At 44.0% G+C, this 22,418-nt stretch overlaps 2 non-coding genes across 2 annotated transcripts; both read right to left on the reverse strand.

The window, feature by feature from the left end:
- Nucleotides 1–8,404: 8,404 nt before the first annotated feature.
- Nucleotides 8,405–8,511, reverse strand: LOC138570564 (U6 spliceosomal RNA). Its single transcript, XR_011303604.1, has one exon. It is a non-coding gene; the product is annotated as a U6 spliceosomal RNA (small nuclear RNA).
- An 8,394-nt stretch (nt 8,512–16,905) lies between these two features.
- Nucleotides 16,906–17,012, reverse strand: LOC138570565 (U6 spliceosomal RNA). Its single transcript, XR_011303605.1, has one exon. It is a non-coding gene; the product is annotated as a U6 spliceosomal RNA (small nuclear RNA).
- Nucleotides 17,013–22,418: the final 5,406 nt, after the last annotated feature.

Here is a 22,418-nt window from a genome sequence, read left to right on the forward strand (position 1 = left end):
GCAAAGGGAGAGTCAATCAAACCATTGATTTGGACCTCCAGTCAAAGGTTTGCCATACCAAATGTCCTTATGTCAGAGGGCAGAAAGTCAAAACACCATTTAGATATCGGGTGGTATGAAATGAAGAGGCAAACAACAGTGAATAAGCATTCTTTGCTGCTGTATTGATCTGGTCCTAAAGGGGTTGGTTTAATGCCAATTATATTTAAAGATTCATGCTCCAGGGTGCTTGCAAAATGACACCAACCCCCTCCCCATCACAATGGCTGGGTGATGCAAGCCTGAGAACATCACAATAGACCCATAGACATGAGAACAACTCTGTACCTCTGAGTGTATGTGGGCCCATGGCTGTATCAAGGACAAGGCAGAACAGGAGGTGGCTTATGGCGCCAGTTCCAGAGGCTGTCCAATTGATCCCTGTAAGCAACAAATGTTGGACCATCCTTTAAGAGATTCTGAGGCTGATTTCAATGTTAACTTTGCTGCTGATTTTAGGATTGGTCAACCTTCGACCCAAATCTAGTTTGCTTGGATAAGCCCTGGAAATCTTTTACAGCTTGTACTGGTGGGAGATGATGTGAGTTTATCAAGAGCAACGGGATATGAGGCATGTGAGCCACAAAAAGCAGTTCTAGGATTTTTTATAAGAAAGCCGCTTTAAGAAGGAAGTTTGGACAACCCTACTGAGAGCAAAAGTATTACACAAAAGGTAAGGGGGTCAGTGGGTCAACCGATAGCACATTTGACTGTGAGTCAGTTTATTGTAAGTACAAATACTACCAGTTTCGACATTTCCCAGGCTTTTTGTTTAATCTCCTAACAGACCCATTCCTATGTACCTCTATTTTCATTGTAAGCGAGGGACATACCGTATGCCTTAAACATTCCTGGGCTGCGAAGACTCTATGTAAAAGAAAGAGTAGCAGACAGCTTAATAAATCATCAGCAGGACCCTCTATACCTTCCCCAAAAAACATAAAATGATTTCTCTGCATGTATGTGAGTTGAGCAGCGCAAGTAGTTTGGTTAATGTCAGTGGATAAATGTCACTTTCACACAGTGCAGAACAGAATCACTTGTACAGGCCACTTCTGCAAAAGCATTACCAGTGTAGAAAGCAGTGAAAAGGTGAGGCAGTGTACAGTCACCCCCGACCCTTCACTGCCCTGATCGGCCACGATCGGCCAAGGACCTCTCTATGAGAGCTAAGGGTGGAAATTGTCTGGTGCTCGGTAACTTAGGGAGACATGGCTAAAGGGATCCTCAATCAACAGCCCAGCATTTGCTTTGTGGCCTGTCCGTATATGTCTGTTCTCCAAATTACCTGCCGCAGCCCAAATGTCAGCTGGTGAGATGGAATGACGTACCAGGCAGGATCCTGGCAGGTGATTTGCATAGGCACATCCCCTCTCCCTCTCTCTTAGCCCTGCTTACTCCACAGTAGCAAGTATCTAGGGAAAATACAGTGGTCGAGGTGGGGTATCAGTAACTAGCCACTCTGAGAAAGTAAATCTGGGGCGCTACGCGACTTGTGGGGAACAACTGCAGAGCTCAGTGCCCAGAACTTTGTGGCACAGGGAGGAGGTCTGTGGGATATCAGTAACTTGGAGACATGCAACCTGGTTGGGAGTGCTTCAGGTCTCCTTCCTTGCATGCTCCAAGCAACTCAACAAAGCATCAACAGACTGAGATACCAGCCACAGAGCCACTTTCCACTTGATTTAAAGCCTAAACTCTTTTCCATGCAAACACATAGTCCCCAAATACATATTTTCTTTGTTTTCTCTCTCTTTATCTCTCTCTACCTCCCTCCCTCCCTCCTGCCTTCCCTCCTGCCCTCTGTCTTTTTCCCCCGCCCAGCTCCCTCTCCCTCTCACTCTTCCTCTTCTCCCTTCCATTCATTTTAAGTTTTCATGCACTGCAGCACATTGTGACAATGGTATTTCACAATGAAACTGTTTGAAAGTTACACAAATCAAAAAAGAAATCAACCAACTAAAAGCAGCCAAATCCGGAGTACAATGCTCAGCTCCAATTAAAGATTAAGGCCTAGAAGCAAGTAAAGCTGTAGTTCAGAGCGATGTTTGCAAATAGCAGCTTGAAGCAGTTTACGCTGGAGTGCACAACAAGGGGGAAAGAGATAATACTGAGTTTGGTAGAATGGGATCGAAAAACAAAAGAAGCGTGCCACTTCTAAAAGTACAAGTCAAGAAATTGAAGGGGACTGGGCTGTTTATTCAGTCAATAGGACTCACAAGTAAAAGGCTTCAGAGGCATTAGTGTTGAATTTGGCGCAAAATGTATTGTGTTGTCGTGTAATATGCATGAACATACAATTTCAATCTTCATTAAAAAAGATGTATTAAAAAATAAAGACTTGCAAATTAAGAAAGTTTCTGTCCTGTCATGTGCCAACAATAGTGAATGCTTTAAAAATGTGCGTGTCATCCTTTAGAGCAGGAACCAATTCCATTTTCCCATTATCATTCCAATATTAGTACATGTGTTGCTGAGGCACATAGGAATGGACCTGTTAAGAAATTAAACAAACACCTGGAAAAATGTTGAAACAGGTAGAATTTGGACTTACAATAAACTGACTCACCGTCAGAGGTGCCATCCCTTGACCCACTGACCCCCTTACCTTTTGTGTAATCCTTTTGCTCTCAGCAGGGTTTTCCAAAGTTCCTTACTTAAAGCGGCTTTCTTATAAAAAAAAAATCCAAGACCTGTTTTTTATGGCCCACATGCCTCATATCCCGTTGCTCCCGATAAACTCACATCATCTCCCACCAATACAAGCTGTAAAAGATGTCAAGTGCATAGCCAAGAAAACTAGACGTGGGTCAAAGGTTGAGCAATCCTTAAATTAGCAGCAAAAATAACATTGAAATCCGCCTCAGAATCTTTTAAAGGATGGGCCAACATTGATTGCTTGCAGGGCGCAATCGGGCAGCCTCTGGTGCTGACGCCTTAAGGCAAGCGCAAAGGGAGAGCCATCCAAACCATTGATTAGGACCTCTGGACTTTCTGCCCTTTGACATAAGGACGTTTGATATGGCAAACGTTTGACCAAACACAATTTAGATGTTGGATGGTATGAAATTAAGGGGCAAACAGCAATACACCAGCATTCTTTGCTGCTGTACTGATCTGGTCCTAAATGGTTTGGTTTAATGCCAATTATATTTAAAGATAAAAAGATTCATGCTCCAGGATGCTTGCAAATTGACACCCCCTCCCCATCACGATGGCTGGGTGAGGCACGCGTGAGAGCATCGCAGCAGACGCATAGACATGAGAAACACTCTGTACCTCTGAGTGTATGTGGGCCCATGGCTGGATCAAGGACAAGGCAACAACAGGAGATGGTTTAAGGTGTCAGCACCCAGGCAGCCCCATCGCGCGCTGCAAGCATCAGATGTTGGACCATCCTTTAAGAGATTCTGAGGCTAATTTCAATGTTAACTTTGCTGCTGATTTAAGGATTGCTCAACCTTCGACCCACGTCTAGTTTGCTTGGCTAAGCCCTGAAAATCTTTTACAGCTTGTATTGGTGGGAGATGATGTGAGTTTATCAAGAGCAATGGGATATGAGGCATGTGCGCCACAAAATGCTGGTCTAGGATCTTTTATATGAAAGCCACTTTGGAAAACCCTAGTGAGAGCAAAAGGATTACACAAAGGAAAGGGAGTCAGTGGATCAAGGGATAGCACATCTGACTGTGAGTCCGTTAATTGTAAGTCCAAATCCTACCCGTTTCGACATTTTTCCAGGCTTTTTGTTTCATTTCTTAACAGATCCATTCCTATGTACCTCTGTGTTTTCAACAGAGTTTTCATTGTAAGGGAGGGACATACAGTATGCCTTAAACATTCCTGGGCTGCGAAGACTCTATGTAAAAGCAAGAGTAGAGTACAGCTTAATAAATAATCAGCAGGACACTCTAGACCTTCCCCAAAAAACATAACATTATTTCTCTGCATGTATGTGCGTTGAACAGCGCAAGTAGTTTGGTTAATGTCAGTGGATAAATGTCACTTTCCCACAGCGCAGAACAAAATCACTTGTACAGGCCGCTTCTGCAAAAGCATTACCGCTGTAGAAAGCAGTGAAAAGGTGAGGCAGTGTGCAGTCACCCCTGACCCTTCACGGCCCTGATCGGCCACGATCGGCCAAGGACCTCTCTATGAGAGCTGAGGGTGGAGTTTTTCTGGACCTCGGTAACTTAGGGAGACATGGCTAAAGGGATCCTCAATCAACGGCCCAGCCTTTGCTTTGTGGCCTGTCCGAATATTTCTGTTCTCCAAATTACCTGCTGCTGCCCAGGTGTCAGCTGGTGAGATGGAATGACGTCCCAGGGATGATCCTGGCAGATGATTTGCATAGGCACACCCCCTCTCCCTCTGTCTTAGCCCTGCTTACTCCACAATAGCAAGTATCTGGGGAAAATATAGTGGTCGAGTTAGGGTAGCAGTAACTAGCCAATCTGAGAAAGTAAATCTGGGGCGCTTGGCGACTTGTGGGGAACAACTGCAGAGCTCAGTGCCCAGAACGTTGTGGCACAGGGAGGAGGTCTGTGGGATTTCAGTAACGTAGAGACATGCAACCTGGTCGGGAGTGCTTCAGGTCTTCTTCCTTGCATGTTCCAAGCAACTCAACAAAGCATCAACAGGCTGAGATACCAGCCAATGAGCCCCTAATGAGCCCCTTTCCACTTGATTTAAAGCCTAAAATCTTTTCCATGCAAACACATAGCCCCCAAATATCATATTTTCTTTGTTTTCTCTCTCTCAGTCTCTCTCACTCCCCCTCCCTCCTACCCTCCCTCCTTCCCACCCTCACTCTTTCTCCCCCCCACAAACCTCCCTTTCCCTCTCACTCTTCCTCTTCCTACCATTCATTTTAAGTTTTCATGCACTGCAGCACATTGTGACAATGGTATTTCACAATGAAACTGTTTGAAATTTACAGAAATCAAAAAAGAAATCAACCAACTAAAAGCAGCCAAATCCAGAGTACAATGCTCAGCTCCAATAAAAGATTAAGGCCTAGAAGCAAGTAAAGCTGTAGTTCAGAGCGATGTTTGCAAATAGCAGCTTGAAGCAGTTTACGCTGGAGTGCACAACAAGGGGGAAAGAGATAATACTGAGTTTGGTAGAATGGGATCGAAAAACAAAAGAAGCGCGCCACTTCAAAAAGTACAAGTCAAGAAATTGAAGGGGACTGGGCTGTTTATTCAGTCAATAGGACTCACAAGTAAAAGGCTTCAGAGGCATTAGTGTTGAATTTGGCGCAAAATGTATTGTGTTGTCGTGTAATATGCATGAACATACAATTTCAATCTTCATTAAAAAAGATGTATTAAAAAATAAAGACTTGCAAATTAAGAAAGTATCTGTCCTGTCATGTGCCAACAATAGTGAATGCTTTAAAAATGTGCGTGTCATCCTTTAGAGCAGGAACCAATTCCATTTTCCCATTATCATTCCAATATTAGTACATGTGTTGCTGAGGCACATAGGAATGGATCTGTTAAGAAATTAAACAAACACCTGGAAAAATGTTGAAACAGTTAGAATTTGGACTTACAATAAACTGACTTACCGTCAGATGTGCCATCCCTTGACCCACTGACCCCCTTACCTTTTGTGTAATCCTTTTGCTCTCAGCAGGGTTTTCCAAAGTTCCTTACTTAAAGAGGCTTTCTTATAAAAAAAAAATCCAAGACCTGTTTTTTATGGCCCACATGCCTCATATCCCGTTGCTCCCGATAAACTCACATCATCTCCCACCAATACAAGCTGTAAAAGATGTCAAGTGCATAGCCAAGAAAACTAGACGTGGGTCAAAGGTTGAGCAATCCTTAAATCAGCAGCAAAAATAACATTGAAATCAGCCTCAGAATCTCTTAAAGGATGGGCCAACATTGATTGCTTGCAGGGCGCAATCGGGCAGCCTCTGGTGCTGACGCCTTAAGGCAAGCGCAAAGGGAGAGCCAACCAAACCATTGATTAGGACCTCTGGACTTTCTTCCCTTTGACATAAGGACATTTGATATGGCAAACGTTTGACGAAACACAATTTAGATGTTGGATGGTATGAAATTAAGAGGCAAACAGCAATACACCAGCATTCTTTGCTGCTGTACTGATCTGGTCCTAAATGGTTTGGTTTAATGCCAATTATATTTAAAGATAAAAAGATTCATGCTCCAGGATGCTTGCAAATTGACACCCCCTCCCCATCACGATGGCTGGGTGAGGCACGCGTGAGAGCATCGCAGCAGACGCATAGACATGAGAAACACTCTGTACCTCTGAGTGTATGTGGGCCCATGGCTGGATCAAGGACAAGGCAACAACAGGAGATGGTTTAAGGTGTCAGCACCCAGGCTGCCCCATCGCGCGCTGCAAGCATCAGATGTTGGACCATCCTTTAAGAGATTCTGAGGCTAATTTCAATGTTAACTTTGCTGCTGATTTAAGGATTGCTCAACCTTCGACCCACGTCTAGTTTGCTTGGCTAAACCCTGAAAATCTTTTACAGCTTGTATTGGTGGGAGATGATGTGAGTTTATCAAGAGCAATGGGATATGAGGCATGTGCGCCACAAAATGCTGGTCTAGGATCTTTTATATGAAAGCCACTTTGGAAAACCCTAGTGAGAGCAAAAGGATTACACAAAGGAAAGGGAGTCAGTGGATCAAGGGATAGCACATCTGACTGTGAGTCCGTTAATTTTAAGTCCAAATCCTACCCGTTTTGACATTTTTCCAGGCTTTTTGTTTCATTTCTTAACAGATCCATTCCTATGTACCTCTGTGTTTTCAACAGAGTTTTCATTGTAAGGGAGGGACATACAGTATGCCTTAAACATTCCTGGCAGGGAAGACTCTATGTAAAAGCAAGAGTAGAGTACAGCTTAATAAATAATCAGCAGGACACTCTAGACCTTCCCCAAAAAACATAACATTATTTCTCTGCATGTATGTGCGTTGAACAGCGCAAGTAGTTTGGTTAATGTCAGTGGATAAATGTCACTTTCCCACAGCGCAGAACAAAATCACTTGTACAGGCCGCTTCTGCAAAAGCATTACCGCTGTAGAAAGCAGTGAAAAGGTGAGGCAGTGTGCAGTCACCCCTGACCCTTCACTGCCCTGATCGGCCACGATCAGCCAAGGACCTCTCTATGAGAGCTGAGGGTGGAGTTTTTATGGACCTCGGTAACTTAGGGAGACATGGCTAAAGGGATCCTCAATCAACGGCCCAGTCTTTGCTTTGTGGCCTGTCCGAATATTTCTGTTCTCCAAATTACCTGCTGCTGCCCAGGTGTCAGCTGGTGAGATGGAATGACGTCCCAGGGATGATCCTGGCAGATGATTTGCATAGGCACACCCCCTCTCCCTCTGTTTTAGCCCTGCTTACTCCACAATAGCAAGTATCTGGGGAAAATATAGTGGTCGAGTTAGGGTAGCAGTAACTAGCCAATCTGAGAAAGTAAATCTGGGGCGCTTGGCGACTTGTGGGGAACAACTGCAGAGCTCAGTGCCCAGAACGTTGTGGCACAGGGAGGAGGTCTGTGGGATTTCAGTAACGTAGAGACATGCAACCTGGTCGGGAGTGCTTCAGGTCTTCTTCCTTGCATGTTCCAAGCAACTCAACAAAGCATCAACAGGCTGAGATACCAGCCAATGAGCCCCTTTCCACTTGATTTAAAGCCTAAAATCTTTTCCATGCAAACACATAGCCCCCAAATATCATATTTTCTTTGTTTTCTCTCTCAGTCTCTCTCACTCCCCCTCCCTCCTTCCCGCCCTCACTCTTTCTCCCCCCACAAACCTCCCTTTCCCTCTCACTCTTCCTCTTCCTCTCCCTACCATTCATTTTAAGTTTTCATGCACTGCAGCACATTGTGACAATGGTATTTCACAATGAAACTGTTTGTTGATTTCTTTTTTGATTTCTGTAACTTTCAAACTAAAAGCAGCCAAATCCGGAGTACAACGCTCCGCTCCAATTAAAGATTAAGGCCTAGAAGCAAGTAAAGCTGTAGTTCAGAGCGATGTTTGCAAATAGCACCTTAAAGCAGTTTACGCTGGAGTGCACAACAAGGGGGAAAGTGATAATACTGAGTCTGGTAAAATGGGATAAAAAAAATCAAAAGACGCGTGCGACTTCTAAAAGTGCAAGCCAAGAAATTGAAGGCGACGGGGCTGTTCATTCAGTCAATAGGACTCACAAGTAAAAGGCTCCGGAGGCATTAGTGTTGAATTTGGCTCAAAATGTATTGTGTTGTCGTGTAATATGTATGAACATACAATTTCAATCTTCATTAAAAAAGATGTATTAAAAAAATAAAGCCTTGCAAATGAAGAAAGTTTCTGTCCTGTCATGTGCCAAAAATAGTGAATGCTTTACGAATGTGCGTGCCATCCTTTAGAGCAGGGGCCAATTTAATTTTCCCATTATCATTCCAATATTAGTACATGTGTTGCTGAAGCAAGCGCAAAGGGAGAGTCAATCAAACCATTGATTTGGACCTCCAGTCAAAGGTTTGCCATACCAAATGTCCTTATGTCATAGGGCAGAAAGTCAAAACACCATTTAGATATCGGGTGGTATGAAATGAAGAGGCAAACAACAGTGAATAAGCATTCTTTGCTGCTGTATTGATCTGGTCCTAAAGGGGTTGGTTTAATGCCAATTATATTTAAAGATTCATGCTCCAGGGTGCTTGCAAAATGACACCAACCCCCTCCCCATCACAATGGCTGGGTGATGCAAGCCTGAGAACATCACAATAGACCCATAGACATGAGAACAACTCTGTACCTCTGAGTGTATGTGGGCCCATGGCTGTATCAAGGACAAGGCAGAACAGGAGGTGGCTTATGGCGCCAGTTCCAGAGGCTGTCCAATTGATCCCTGTAAGCAACAAATGTTGGACCATCCTTTAGGAGATTCTGAGGCTGATTTCAATGTTAACTTTGCTGCTGATTTTAGGATTGGTCAACCTTCGACCCAAATCTAGTTTGCTTGGATAAACCCTGGAAATCTTTTACAGCTTGTACTGGTGGGAGATGATGTGAGTTTATCAAGAGCAACGGGATATTAGGCATGTGTGCCACAAAAAGCAGTTCTAGGATTTTTTATAAGAAAGCCGCTTTAAGAAGGGAAGTTTGGACAACCCTACTGAGAGCAAAAGTATTACACAAAAGGTAAGGGGGTCAGTGGGTCAACCGATAGCACATTTGACTGCGAGTCTGTTTATTGTAAGTACAAATACTACCAGTTTCGACATTTCCCAGGCTTTTTGTTTAATCTCTTAACAGACCCATTCCTATGTACCTCTGTTTTCATTGTAAGCGAGGGACATACCGTATGCCTTAAACATTCCTGGGCTGCGAAGACTCTATGTAAAAGAAAGAGTAGCAGACAGCTTAATAAATCATCAGCAGGACCCTCTATACCTTCCCCAAAAAACATAAAATGATTTCTCTGCATGTATGTGAGTTGAGCAGCGCAAGTAGTTTGGTTAATGTCAGTGGATAAATGTCACTTTCACACAGCGCAGAACAGAATCACTTGTACAGGCCACTTCTGCAAAAGCATTACCAGTGTAGAAAGCAGTGAAAAGGTGAGGCAGTGTACAGTCACCCCCGACCCTTCACTGCCCTGATCGGCCACGATCGGCCAAGGACCTCTCTATGAGAGCTAAGGGTGGAATTTTTCTGGAGCTCGGTAACTTAGGGAGACATGGCTAAAGGGATCCTCAATCAACAGCCCAGCATTTGCTTTGTGGCCTGTCCGTATATGTCTGTTCTCCAAATTACCTGCCGCAGCCCAGATGTCAGCTGGTGAGATGGAATGACGTACCAGGCAGGATCCTGGCAGGTGATTTGCATAGGCACATCCCCTCTCCCTCTCTCTTAGCCCTGCTTTACTCCACAGTAGCAAGTATCTAGGGAAAATACAGTGGTCAAGGTGGGGTATTAGTAACTAGCCACTCTGAGAAAGTAAATCTGGGGCGCTTCGCGACTTGTGGGGAACAACTGCAGAGCTCAGTGCCCAGAACTTTGTGGCACAGGGAGGAGGTCTGTGGGATATCAGTAACTTGGAGACATGCAACCTGGTCGGGAGTGCTTCAGGTCTCCTTCCTTGCATGCTCCAAGCAACTCAACAAAGCATCAACAGACTGAGATACCAGCCACAGAGCCACTTTCCACTTGATTTAAAGCCTAAACTCTTTTCCATGCAAACACATAGTCCCCAAATACCATATTTTCTTTGTTTTCTCTCTCTTTATCTCTCTCTACCTCCCTCCCTCCCTCCTGCCCTCTCTCTTTTTCCCCCGCCCCGCTCCCTCTCCCTCTCACTCTTCCTCTTCTCCCTTCCATTCATTTTAAGTTTTCATGCACTGCAGCACATTGTGACAATGGTATTTCACAATGAAACTGTTTGAAAGTTACAGAAATCAAAAAAGAAATCAACCAACTAAAAGCAGCCAAATCCGGAGTACAATGCTCAGCTCCAATTAAAGATTAAGGCCTAGAAGCAAGTAAAGCTGTAGTTCAGAGCGATGTTTGCAAATAGCAGCTTGAAGCAGTTTACGCTGGAGTGCACAACAAGGGGGAAAGAGATAATACTGAGTTTGGTAGAATGGGATTGAAAAACAAAAGAAGCGCGCCACTTCTAAAAGTACAAGTAAAGAAATTGAAGGGGACTGGGCTGTTTATTCAGTGAATAGGACTCACAAGTAAAAGGCTTCAGAGGCATTAGTGTTGAATTTGGCGCAAAATGTATTGTGTTGTCGTGTAATATGCATGAACATACAATTTCAATCTTCAGTAAAAAAGATGTATTAAAAAATAAAGACTTGCAAATTAAGAAAGTTTCTGTCCTGTCATGTGCCAACAATAGTGAATGCTTTAAAAATGTGCGTGTCATCCTTTAGAGCAGGAACCAATTCCATTTTCCCATTATCATTCCAATATTAGTACATGTGTTGCTGAGGCACATAGGAATGGACCTGTTAAGAAATTAAACAAACACCTGGAAAAATGTTGAAACAGGTAGAATTTGGACTTACAATAAACTGACTCACCGTCAGATGTGCCATCCCTTGACCCACTGACCCCCTTACCTTTTGTGTAATCCTTTTGCTCTCAGCAGGGTTTTCCAAAGTTCCTTACTTAAAGAGGCTTTCTTATAAAAAAAAAATCCAAGACCTGTTTTTTATGGCCCACATGCCTCATATCCCGTTGCTCCCGATAAACTCACATCATCTCCCACCAATACAAGCTGTAAAAGATGTCAAGTGCATAGCCAAGAAAACTAGACGTGGGTCAAAGGTTGAGCAATCCTTAAATCAGCAGCAAAAATAACATTGAAATCAGCCTCAGAATCTCTTAAAGGATGGGCCAACATTGATTGCTTGCAGGGCGCAATCGGGCAGCCTCTGGTGCTGACGCCTTAAGGCAAGCGCAAAGGGAGAGCCAACCAAACCATTGATTAGGACCTCTGGACTTTCTGCCCTTTGACATAAGGACATTTGATATGGCAAACGTTTGACCAAACACAACTTAGATGTTGGATGGTATGAAATTAAGAGGCAAACAGCAATACACCAGCATTCTTTGCTGCTGTACTGATCTGGTCCTAAATGGTTTGGTTTAATGCCAATTATATTTAAAGATAAAAAGATTCATGCTCCAGGATGCTTGCAAATTGACACCCCCTCCCCATCACGATGGCTGGGTGAGGCACGCGTGAGAGCATCACAGCAGACACATAGACATGAGAAACACTCTGTACCTCTGAGTGTATGTGGGCCCATGGCTGGATCAAGGACAAGGCAACAACAGGAGATGGTTTAAGGTGTCAGCACCCAGGCTGCCCCATCGCGCGCTGCAAGCATCAGATGTTGGACCATCCTTTAAGAGATTCTGAGGCTAATTTCAATGTTAACTTTGCTGCTGATTTAAGGATTGCTCAACCTTCGACCCACGTCTAGTTTGCTTGGCTAAGCCCTGAAAATCTTTTACAGCTTGTATTGGTGGGAGATGATGTGAGTTCATCAAGAGCAATGGGATATGAGGCATGTGCGCCACAAAATGCTGGTCTACGATCTTTTATATGAAAGCCACTTTGGAAAACCCTAGTGAGAGCAAAAGGATTACACAAAGGAAAGGGAGTCAGTGGATCAAGGGATAGCACATCTGACTGTGAGTCCGTTAATTGTAAGTCCAAATCCTACCCGTTTCGACATTTTTCCAGGCTTTTTGTTTCATTTCTTAACAGATCCATTCCTATGTACCTCTGTGTTTTCAACAGAGTTTTCATTGTAAGGGAGGGACATACAGTATGCCTTAAACATTCCTGGGCTGCGAAGACTCTATGTAAAAGCAAGAGCAGAGTACAGCTTAATAAATAATCAGCAGGACACTCTAGACCTTCCCCAAAAAACATAACATTATTTCTCTGCATGTATGTGCGTTGAACAGCGCAAGTAGTTTGGTTAATGTCAGTGGATAAATGTCACTTTCCCACAGCGCAGAACAAAATCACTTGTACAGGCCGCTTCTGCAAAAGCATTACCGCTGTAGAAAGCAGTGAAAAGGTGAGGCAGTGTGCAGTCACCCCTGACCCTTCACTGCCCTGATCGGCCACGATCGGCCAAGGACCTCTCTATGAGAGCTGAGGGTGGAGTTTTTCTGGACCTCGGTAACTTAGGGAGACATGGCTAAAGGGATCCTCAATCAACGGCCCAGCCTTTGCTTTGTGGCCTGTCCGAATATTTCTGTTCTCCAAATTACCTGCTGCTGCCCAGGTGTCAGCTGGTGAGATGGAATGACGTCCCAGGGATGATCCTGGCAGATGATTTGCATAGGCACACCCCCTCTCCCTCTGTCTTAGCCCTGCTTACTCCACAATAGCAAGTATCTGGGGAAAATATAGTGGTCGAGTTAGGGTAGCAGTAACTAGCCAATCTGAGAAAGTAAATCTGGGGCGCTTGGCGACTTGTGGGGAACAACTGCAGAGCTCAGTGCCCAGAACGTTGTGGCACAGGGAGGAGGTCTGTGGGATTTCAGTAACGTAGAGACATGCAACCTGGTCGGGAGTGCTTCAGGTCTTCTTCCTTGCATGTTCCAAGCAACTCAACAAAGCATCAACAGGCTGAGATACCAGCCAATGAGCCCCTAATGAGCCCCTTTCCACTTGATTTAAAGCCTAAAATCTTTTCCATGCAAACACATAGCCCCCAAATATCATATTTTCTTTGTTTTCTCTCTCTCAGTCTCTCTCACTCCCCCTCCCTCCTACCCTCCCTCCTTCCCACCCTCACTCTTTCTCCCCCCCACAAACCTCCCTTTCCCTCTCACTCTTCCTCTTCCTACCATTCATTTTAAGTTTTCATGCACTGCAGCACATTGTGACAATGGTATTTCACAATGAAACTGTTTGAAATTTACAGAAATCAAAAAAGAAATCAACCAACTAAAAGCAGCCAAATCCAGAGTACAATGCTCAGCTCCAATAAAAGATTAAGGCCTAGAAGCAAGTAAAGCTGTAGTTCAGAGCGATGTTTGCAAATAGCAGCTTGAAGCAGTTTACGCTGGAGTGCACAACAAGGGGGAAAGAGATAATACTGAGTTTGGTAGAATGGGATCGAAAAACAAAAGAAGCGCGCCACTTCAAAAAGTACAAGTCAAGAAATTGAAGGGGACTGGGCTGTTTATTCAGTCAATAGGACTCACAAGTAAAAGGCTTCAGAGGCATTAGTGTTGAATTTGGCGCAAAATGTATTGTGTTGTCGTGTAATATGCATGAACATACAATTTCAATCTTCATTAAAAAAGATGTATTAAAAAATAAAGACTTGCAAATTAAGAAAGTATCTGTCCTGTCATGTGCCAACAATAGTGAATGCTTTAAAAATGTGCGTGTCATCCTTTAGAGCAGGAACCAATTCCATTTTCCCATTATCATTCCAATATTAGTACATGTGTTGCTGAGGCACATAGGAATGGATCTGTTAAGAAATTAAACAAACACCTGGAAAAATGTTGAAACAGTTAGAATTTGGACTTACAATAAACTGACTTACCGTCAGATGTGCCATCCCTTGACCCACTGACCCCCTTACCTTTTGTGTAATCCTTTTGCTCTCAGCAGGGTTTTCCAAAGTTCCTTACTTAAAGAGGCTTTCTTATAAAAAAAAATCCAAGACCTGTTTTTTATGGCCCACATGCCTCATATCCCGTTGCTCCCGATAAACTCACATCATCTCCCACCAATACAAGCTGTAAAAGATGTCAAGTGCATAGCCAAGAAAACTAGACGTGGGTCAAAGGTTGAGCAATCCTTAAATCAGCAGCAAAAATAACATTGAAATCAGCCTCAGAATCTCTTAAAGGATGGGCCAACATTGATTGCTTGCAGGGCGCAATCGGGCAGCCTCTGGTGCTGACGCCTTAAGGCAAGCGCAAAGGGAGAGCCAACCAAACCATTGATTAGGACCTCTGGACTTTCTTCCCTTTGACATAAGGACATTTGATATGGCAAACGTTTGACGAAACACAATTTAGATGTTGGATGGTATGAAATTAAGAGGCAAACAGCAATACACCAGCATTCTTTGCTGCTGTACTGATCTGGTCCTAAATGGTTTGGTTTAATGCCAATTATATTTAAAGATAAAAAGATTCATGCTCCAGGATGCTTGCAAATTGACACCCCCTCCCCATCACGATGGCTGGGTGAGGCACGCGTGAGAGCATCGCAGCAGACGCATAGACATGAGAAACACTCTGTACCTCTGAGTGTATGTGGGCCCATGGCTGGATCAAGGACAAGGCAACAACAGGAGATGGTTTAAGGTGTCAGCACCCAGGCTGCCCCATCGCGCGCTGCAAGCATCAGATGTTGGACCATCCTTTAAGAGATTCTGAGGCTAATTTCAATGTTAACTTTGCTGCTGATTTAAGGATTGCTCAACCTTCGACCCACGTCTAGTTTGCTTGGCTAAACCCTGAAAATCTTTTACAGCTTGTATTGGTGGGAGATGATGTGAGTTTATCAAGAGCAATGGGATATGAGGCATGTGCGCCACAAAATGCTGGTCTAGGATCTTTTATATGAAAGCCACTTTGGAAAACCCTAGTGAGAGCAAAAGGATTACACAAAGGAAAGGGAGTCAGTGGATCAAGGGATAGCACATCTGACTGTGAGTCCGTTAATTTTAAGTCCAAATCCTACCCGTTTTGACATTTTTCCAGGCTTTTTGTTTCATTTCTTAACAGATCCATTCCTATGTACCTCTGTGTTTTCAACAGAGTTTTCATTGTAAGGGAGGGACATACAGTATGCCTTAAACATTCCTGGCAGGGAAGACTCTATGTAAAAGCAAGAGTAGAGTACAGCTTAATAAATAATCAGCAGGACACTCTAGACCTTCCCCAAAAAACATAACATTATTTCTCTGCATGTATGTGCGTTGAACAGCGCAAGTAGTTTGGTTAATGTCAGTGGATAAATGTCACTTTCCCACAGCGCAGAACAAAATCACTTGTACAGGCCGCTTCTGCAAAAGCATTACCGCTGTAGAAAGCAGTGAAAAGGTGAGGCAGTGTGCAGTCACCCCTGACCCTTCACTGCCCTGATCGGCCACGATCAGCCAAGGACCTCTCTATGAGAGCTGAGGGTGGAGTTTTTATGGACCTCGGTAACTTAGGGAGACATGGCTAAAGGGATCCTCAATCAACGGCCCAGTCTTTGCTTTGTGGCCTGTCCGAATATTTCTGTTCTCCAAATTACCTGCTGCTGCCCAGGTGTCAGCTGGTGAGATGGAATGACGTCCCAGGGATGATCCTGGCAGATGATTTGCATAGGCACACCCCCTCTCCCTCTGTTTTAGCCCTGCTTACTCCACAATAGCAAGTATCTGGGGAAAATATAGTGGTCGAGTTAGGGTAGCAGTAACTAGCCAATCTGAGAAAGTAAATCTGGGGCGCTTGGCGACTTGTGGGGAACAACTGCAGAGCTCAGTGCCCAGAACGTTGTGGCACAGGGAGGAGGTCTGTGGGATTTCAGTAACGTAGAGACATGCAACCTGGTCGGGAGTGCTTCAGGTCTTCTTCCTTGCATGTTCCAAGCAACTCAACAAAGCATCAACAGGCTGAGATACCAGCCAATGAGCCCCTTTCCACTTGATTTAAAGCCTAAAATCTTTTCCATGCAAACACATAGCCCCCAAATATCATATTTTCTTTGTTTTCTCTCTCAGTCTCTCTCACTCCCCCTCCCTCCTTCCCGCCCTCACTCTTTCTCCCCCCACAAACCTCCCTTTCCCTCTCACTCTTCCTCTTCCTCTCCCTACCATTCATTTTAAGTTTTCATGCACTGCAGCACATTGTGACAATGGTATTTCACAATGAAACTGTTTGTTGATTTCTTTTTTGATTTCTGTAACTTTCAAACTAAAAGCAGCCAAATCCGGAGTACAACGCTCCGCTCCAATTAAAGATTAAGGCCTAGAAGCAAGTAAAGCTGTAGTTCAGAGCGATGTTTGCAAATAGCACCTTAAAGCAGTTTACGCTGGAGTGCACAACAAGGGGGAAAGTGATAATACTGAGTCTGGTAAAATGGGATAAAAAAAATCAAAAGACGCGTGCGACTTCTAAAAGTGCAAGCCAAGAAATTGAAGGCGACGGGGCTGTTCATTCAGTCAATAGGACTCACAAGTAAAAGGCTCCGGAGGCATTAGTGTTGAATTTGGCTCAAAATGTATTGTGTTGTCGTGTAATATGTATGAACATACAATTTCAATCTTCATTAAAAAAGATGTATTAAAAAAATAAAGCCTTGCAAATTAAGAAAGTTTCTGTCCTGTCATGTGCCAAAAATAGTGAATGCTTTACGAATGTGCGTGCCATCCTTTAGAGCAGGGGCCAATTTAATTTTCCCATTATCATTCCAATATTAGTACATGTGTTGCTGAAGCAAGCGCAAAGGGAGAGTCAATCAAACCATTGATTTGGACCTCCAGTCAAAGGTTTGCCATACCAAATGTCCTTATGTCATAGGGCAGAAAGTCAAAACACCATTTAGATATCGGGTGGTATGAAATGAAGAGGCAAACAACAGTGAATAAGCATTCTTTGCTGCTGTATTGATCTGGTCCTAAAGGGGTTGGTTTAATGCCAATTATATTTAAAGATTCATGCTCCAGGGTGCTTGCAAAATGACACCAACCCCCTCCCCATCACAATGGCTGGGTGATGCAAGCCTGAGAACATCACAATAGACCCATAGACATGAGAACAACTCTGTACCTCTGAGTGTATGTGGGCCCATGGCTGTATCAAGGACAAGGCAGAACAGGAGGTGGCTTATGGCGCCAGTTCCAGAGGCTGTCCAATTGATCCCTGTAAGCAACAAATGTTGGACCATCCTTTAGGAGATTCTGAGGCTGATTTCAATGTTAACTTTGCTGCTGATTTTAGGATTGGTCAACCTTCGACCCAAATCTAGTTTGCTTGGATAAACCCTGGAAATCTTTTACAGCTTGTACTGGTGGGAGATGATGTGAGTTTATCAAGAGCAACGGGATATTAGGCATGTGTGCCACAAAAAGCAGTTCTAGGATTTTTTATAAGAAAGCCGCTTTAAGAAGGGAAGTTTGGACAACCCTACTGAGAGCAAAAGTATTACACAAAAGGTAAGGGGGTCAGTGGGTCAACCGATAGCACATTTGACTGCGAGTCTGTTTATTGTAAGTACAAATACTACCAGTTTCGACATTTCCCAGGCTTTTTGTTTAATCTCTTAACAGACCCATTCCTATGTACCTCTGTTTTCATTGTAAGCGAGGGACATACCGTATGCCTTAAACATTCCTGGGCTGCGAAGACTCTATGTAAAAGAAAGAGTAGCAGACAGCTTAATAAATCATCAGCAGGACCCTCTATACCTTCCCCAAAAAACATAAAATGATTTCTCTGCATGTATGTGAGTTGAGCAGCGCAAGTAGTTTGGTTAATGTCAGTGGATAAATGTCACTTTCACACAGCGCAGAACAGAATCACTTGTACAGGCCACTTCTGCAAAAGCATTACCAGTGTAGAAAGCAGTGAAAAGGTGAGGCAGTGTACAGTCACCCCCGACCCTTCACTGCCCTGATCGGCCACGATCGGCCAAGGACCTCTCTATGAGAGCTAAGGGTGGAATTTTTCTGGAGCTCGGTAACTTAGGGAGACATGGCTAAAGGGATCCTCAATCAACAGCCCAGCATTTGCTTTGTGGCCTGTCCGTATATGTCTGTTCTCCAAATTACCTGCCGCAGCCCAGATGTCAGCTGGTGAGATGGAATGACGTACCAGGCAGGATCCTGGCAGGTGATTTGCATAGGCACATCCCCTCTCCCTCTCTCTTAGCCCTGCTTTACTCCACAGTAGCAAGTATCTAGGGAAAATACAGTGGTCAAGGTGGGGTATTAGTAACTAGCCACTCTGAGAAAGTAAATCTGGGGCGCTTCGCGACTTGTGGGGAACAACTGCAGAGCTCAGTGCCCAGAACTTTGTGGCACAGGGAGGAGGTCTGTGGGATATCAGTAACTTGGAGACATGCAACCTGGTCGGGAGTGCTTCAGGTCTCCTTCCTTGCATGCTCCAAGCAACTCAACAAAGCATCAACAGACTGAGATACCAGCCACAGAGCCACTTTCCACTTGATTTAAAGCCTAAACTCTTTTCCATGCAAACACATAGTCCCCAAATACCATATTTTCTTTGTTTTCTCTCTCTTTATCTCTCTCTACCTCCCTCCCTCCCTCCTGCCCTCTCTCTTTTTCCCCCGCCCCGCTCCCTCTCCCTCTCACTCTTCCTCTTCTCCCTTCCATTCATTTTAAGTTTTCATGCACTGCAGCACATTGTGACAATGGTATTTCACAATGAAACTGTTTGAAAGTTACAGAAATCAAAAAAGAAATCAACCAACTAAAAGCAGCCAAATCCGGAGTACAATGCTCGGCTCCAATTAAAGATTAAGGCCTAGAAGCAAGTAAAGCTGTAGTTCAGAGCGATGTTTGCAAATAGCAGCTTGAAGCAGTTTACGCTGGAGTGCACAACAAGGGGGAAAGAGATAATACTGAGTTTGGTAGAATGGGATCGAAAAACAAAAGAAGCGCGCCACTTCTAAAAGTACAAGTAAAGAAATTGAAGGGGACTGGGCTGTTTATTCAGTGAATAGGACTCACAAGTAAAAGGCTTCAGAGGCATTAGTGTTGAATTTGGCGCAAAATGTATTGTGTTGTCGTGTAATATGCATGAACATACAATTTCAATCTTCAGTAAAAAAGATGTATTAAAAAATAAAGACTTGCAAATTAAGAAAGTTTCTGTCCTGTCATGTGCCAACAATAGTGAATGCTTTAAAAATGTGCGTGTCATCCTTTAGAGCAGGAACCAATTCCATTTTCCCATTATCATTCCAATATTAGTACATGTGTTGCTGAGGCACATAGGAATGGACCTGTTAAGAAATTAAACAAACACCTGGAAAAATGTTGAAACAGGTAGAATTTGGACTTACAATAAACTGACTCACCGTCAGATGTGCCATCCCTTGACCCACTGACCCCCTTACCTTTTGTGTAATCCTTTTGCTCTCAGCAGGGTTTTCCAAAGTTCCTTACTTAAAGAGGCTTTCTTATAAAAAAAAAATCCAAGACCTGTTTTTTATGGCCCACATGCCTCATATCCCGTTGCTCCCGATAAACTCACATCATCTCCCACCAATACAAGCTGTAAAAGATGTCAAGTGCATAGCCAAGAAAACTAGACGTGGGTCAAAGGTTGAGCAATCCTTAAATCAGCAGCAAAAATAACATTGAAATCAGCCTCAGAATCTCTTAAAGGATGGGCCAACATTGATTGCTTGCAGGGCGCAATCGGGCAGCCTCTGGTGCTGACGCCTTAAGGCAAGCGCAAAGGGAGAGCCAACCAAACCATTGATTAGGACCTCTGGACTTTCTGCCCTTTGACATAAGGACATTTGATATGGCAAACGTTTGACCAAACACAACTTAGATGTTGGATGGTATGAAATTAAGAGGCAAACAGCAATACACCAGCATTCTTTGCTGCTGTACTGATCTGGTCCTAAATGGTTTGGTTTAATGCCAATTATATTTAAAGATAAAAAGATTCATGCTCCAGGATGCTTGCAAATTGACACCCCCTCCCCATCACGATGGCTGGGTGAGGCACGCGTGAGAGCATCACAGCAGACACATAGACATGAGAAACACTCTGTACCTCTGAGTGTATGTGGGCCCATGGCTGGATCAAGGACAAGGCAACAACAGGAGATGGTTTAAGGTGTCAGCACCCAGGCTGCCCCATCGCGCGCTGCAAGCATCAGATGTTGGACCATCCTTTAAGAGATTCTGAGGCTAATTTCAATGTTAACTTTGCTGCTGATTTAAGGATTGCTCAACCTTCGACCCACGTCTAGTTTGCTTGGCTAAGCCCTGAAAATCTTTTACAGCTTGTATTGGTGGGAGATGATGTGAGTTCATCAAGAGCAATGGGATATGAGGCATGTGCGCCACAAAATGCTGGTCTACGATCTTTTATATGAAAGCCACTTTGGAAAACCCTAGTGAGAGCAAAAGGATTACACAAAGGAAAGGGAGTCAGTGGATCAAGGGATAGCACATCTGACTGTGAGTCCGTTAATTGTAAGTCCAAATCCTACCCGTTTCGACATTTTTCCAGGCTTTTTGTTTCATTTCTTAACAGATCCATTCCTATGTACCTCTGTGTTTTCAACAGAGTTTTCATTGTAAGGGAGGGACATACAGTATGCCTTAAACATTCCTGGGCTGCGAAGACTCTATGTAAAAGCAAGAGCAGAGTACAGCTTAATAAATAATCAGCAGGACACTCTAGACCTTCCCCAAAAAACATAACATTATTTCTCTGCATGTATGTGCGTTGAACAGCGCAAGTAGTTTGGTTAATGTCAGTGGATAAATGTCACTTTCCCACAGCGCAGAACAAAATCACTTGTACAGGCCGCTTCTGCAAAAGCATTACCGCTGTAGAAAGCAGTGAAAAGGTGAGGCAGTGTGCAGTCACCCCTGACCCTTCACTGCCCTGATCGGCCACGATCGGCCAAGGACCTCTCTATGAGAGCTGAGTGTGGAGTTTTTCTGGACCTCGGTAACTTAGGGAGACATGGCTAAAGGGATCCTCAATCAACGGCCCAGCCTTTGCTTTGTGGCCTGTCCGAATATTTCTGTTCTCCAAATTACCTGCTGCTGCCCAGGTGTCAGCTGGTGAGATGGAATGACGTCCCAGGGATGATCCTGGCAGATGATTTGCATAGGCACACCCCCTCTCCCTCTGTCTTAGCCCTGCTTACTCCACAATAGCAAGTATCTGGGGAAAATATAGTGGTCGAGTTAGGGTAGCAGTAACTAGCCAATCTGAGAAAGTAAATCTGGGGCGCTTGGCGACTTGTGGGGAACAACTGCAGAGCTCAGTGCCCAGAAAGTTGTGGCACAGGGAGGAGGTCTGTGGGATTTCAGTAACGTAGAGACATGCAACCTGGTCGGGAGTGCTTCAGGTCTTCTTCCTTGCATGTTCCAAGCAACTCAACAAAGCATCAACAGGCTGAGATACCAGCCAATGAGCCCCTTTCCACTTGATTTAAAGCCTAAAATCTTTTCCATGCAAACACATAGCCCCCAAATATCATATTTTCTTTGTTTTCTCTCTCAGTCTCTCTCACTCCCCCTCCCTCCTACCCTCCCTCCTTCCCGCCCTCACTCTTTCTCCCCCCCACAAACCTCCCTTTCCCTCTCACTCTTCCTCTTCCTCTCCCTACCATTCATTTTAAGTTTTCATGCACTGCAGCACATTGTGACAATGGTATTTCACAATGAAACTGTTTGTTGATTTCTTTTTTGATTTCTGTAACTTTCAAACTAAAAGCAGCCAAATCCGGAGTACAACGCTCCGCTCCAATTAAAGATTAAGGCCTAGAAGCAAGTAAAGCTGTAGTTCAGAGCGATGTTTGCAAATAGCACCTTAAAGCAGTTTACGCTGGAGTGCACAACAAGGGGGAAAGTGATAATACTGAGTCTGGTAAAATGGGATAAAAAAAATCAAAAGACGCGTGCGACTTCTAAAAGTGCAAGCAAAGAAATTGAAGGCGACGGGGCTGTTCATTCAGTCAATAGGACTCACAAGTAAAAGGCTCCGGAGGCATTAGTGTTGAATTTGGCTCAAAATGTATTGTGTTGTCGTGTAATATGTATGAACATACAATTTCAATCTTCATTAAAAAAGATGTATTAAAAAAATAAAGCCTTGCAAATTAAGAAAGTTTCTGTCCTGTCATGTGCC

This window comes from Ambystoma mexicanum, chromosome 2q (assembly GCF_040938575.1).
Source record: "Ambystoma mexicanum isolate Mex_15411 chromosome 2q, UKY_AmexF1_1, whole genome shotgun sequence".
NCBI lineage: Eukaryota > Metazoa > Chordata > Amphibia > Caudata > Ambystomatidae > Ambystoma > Ambystoma mexicanum.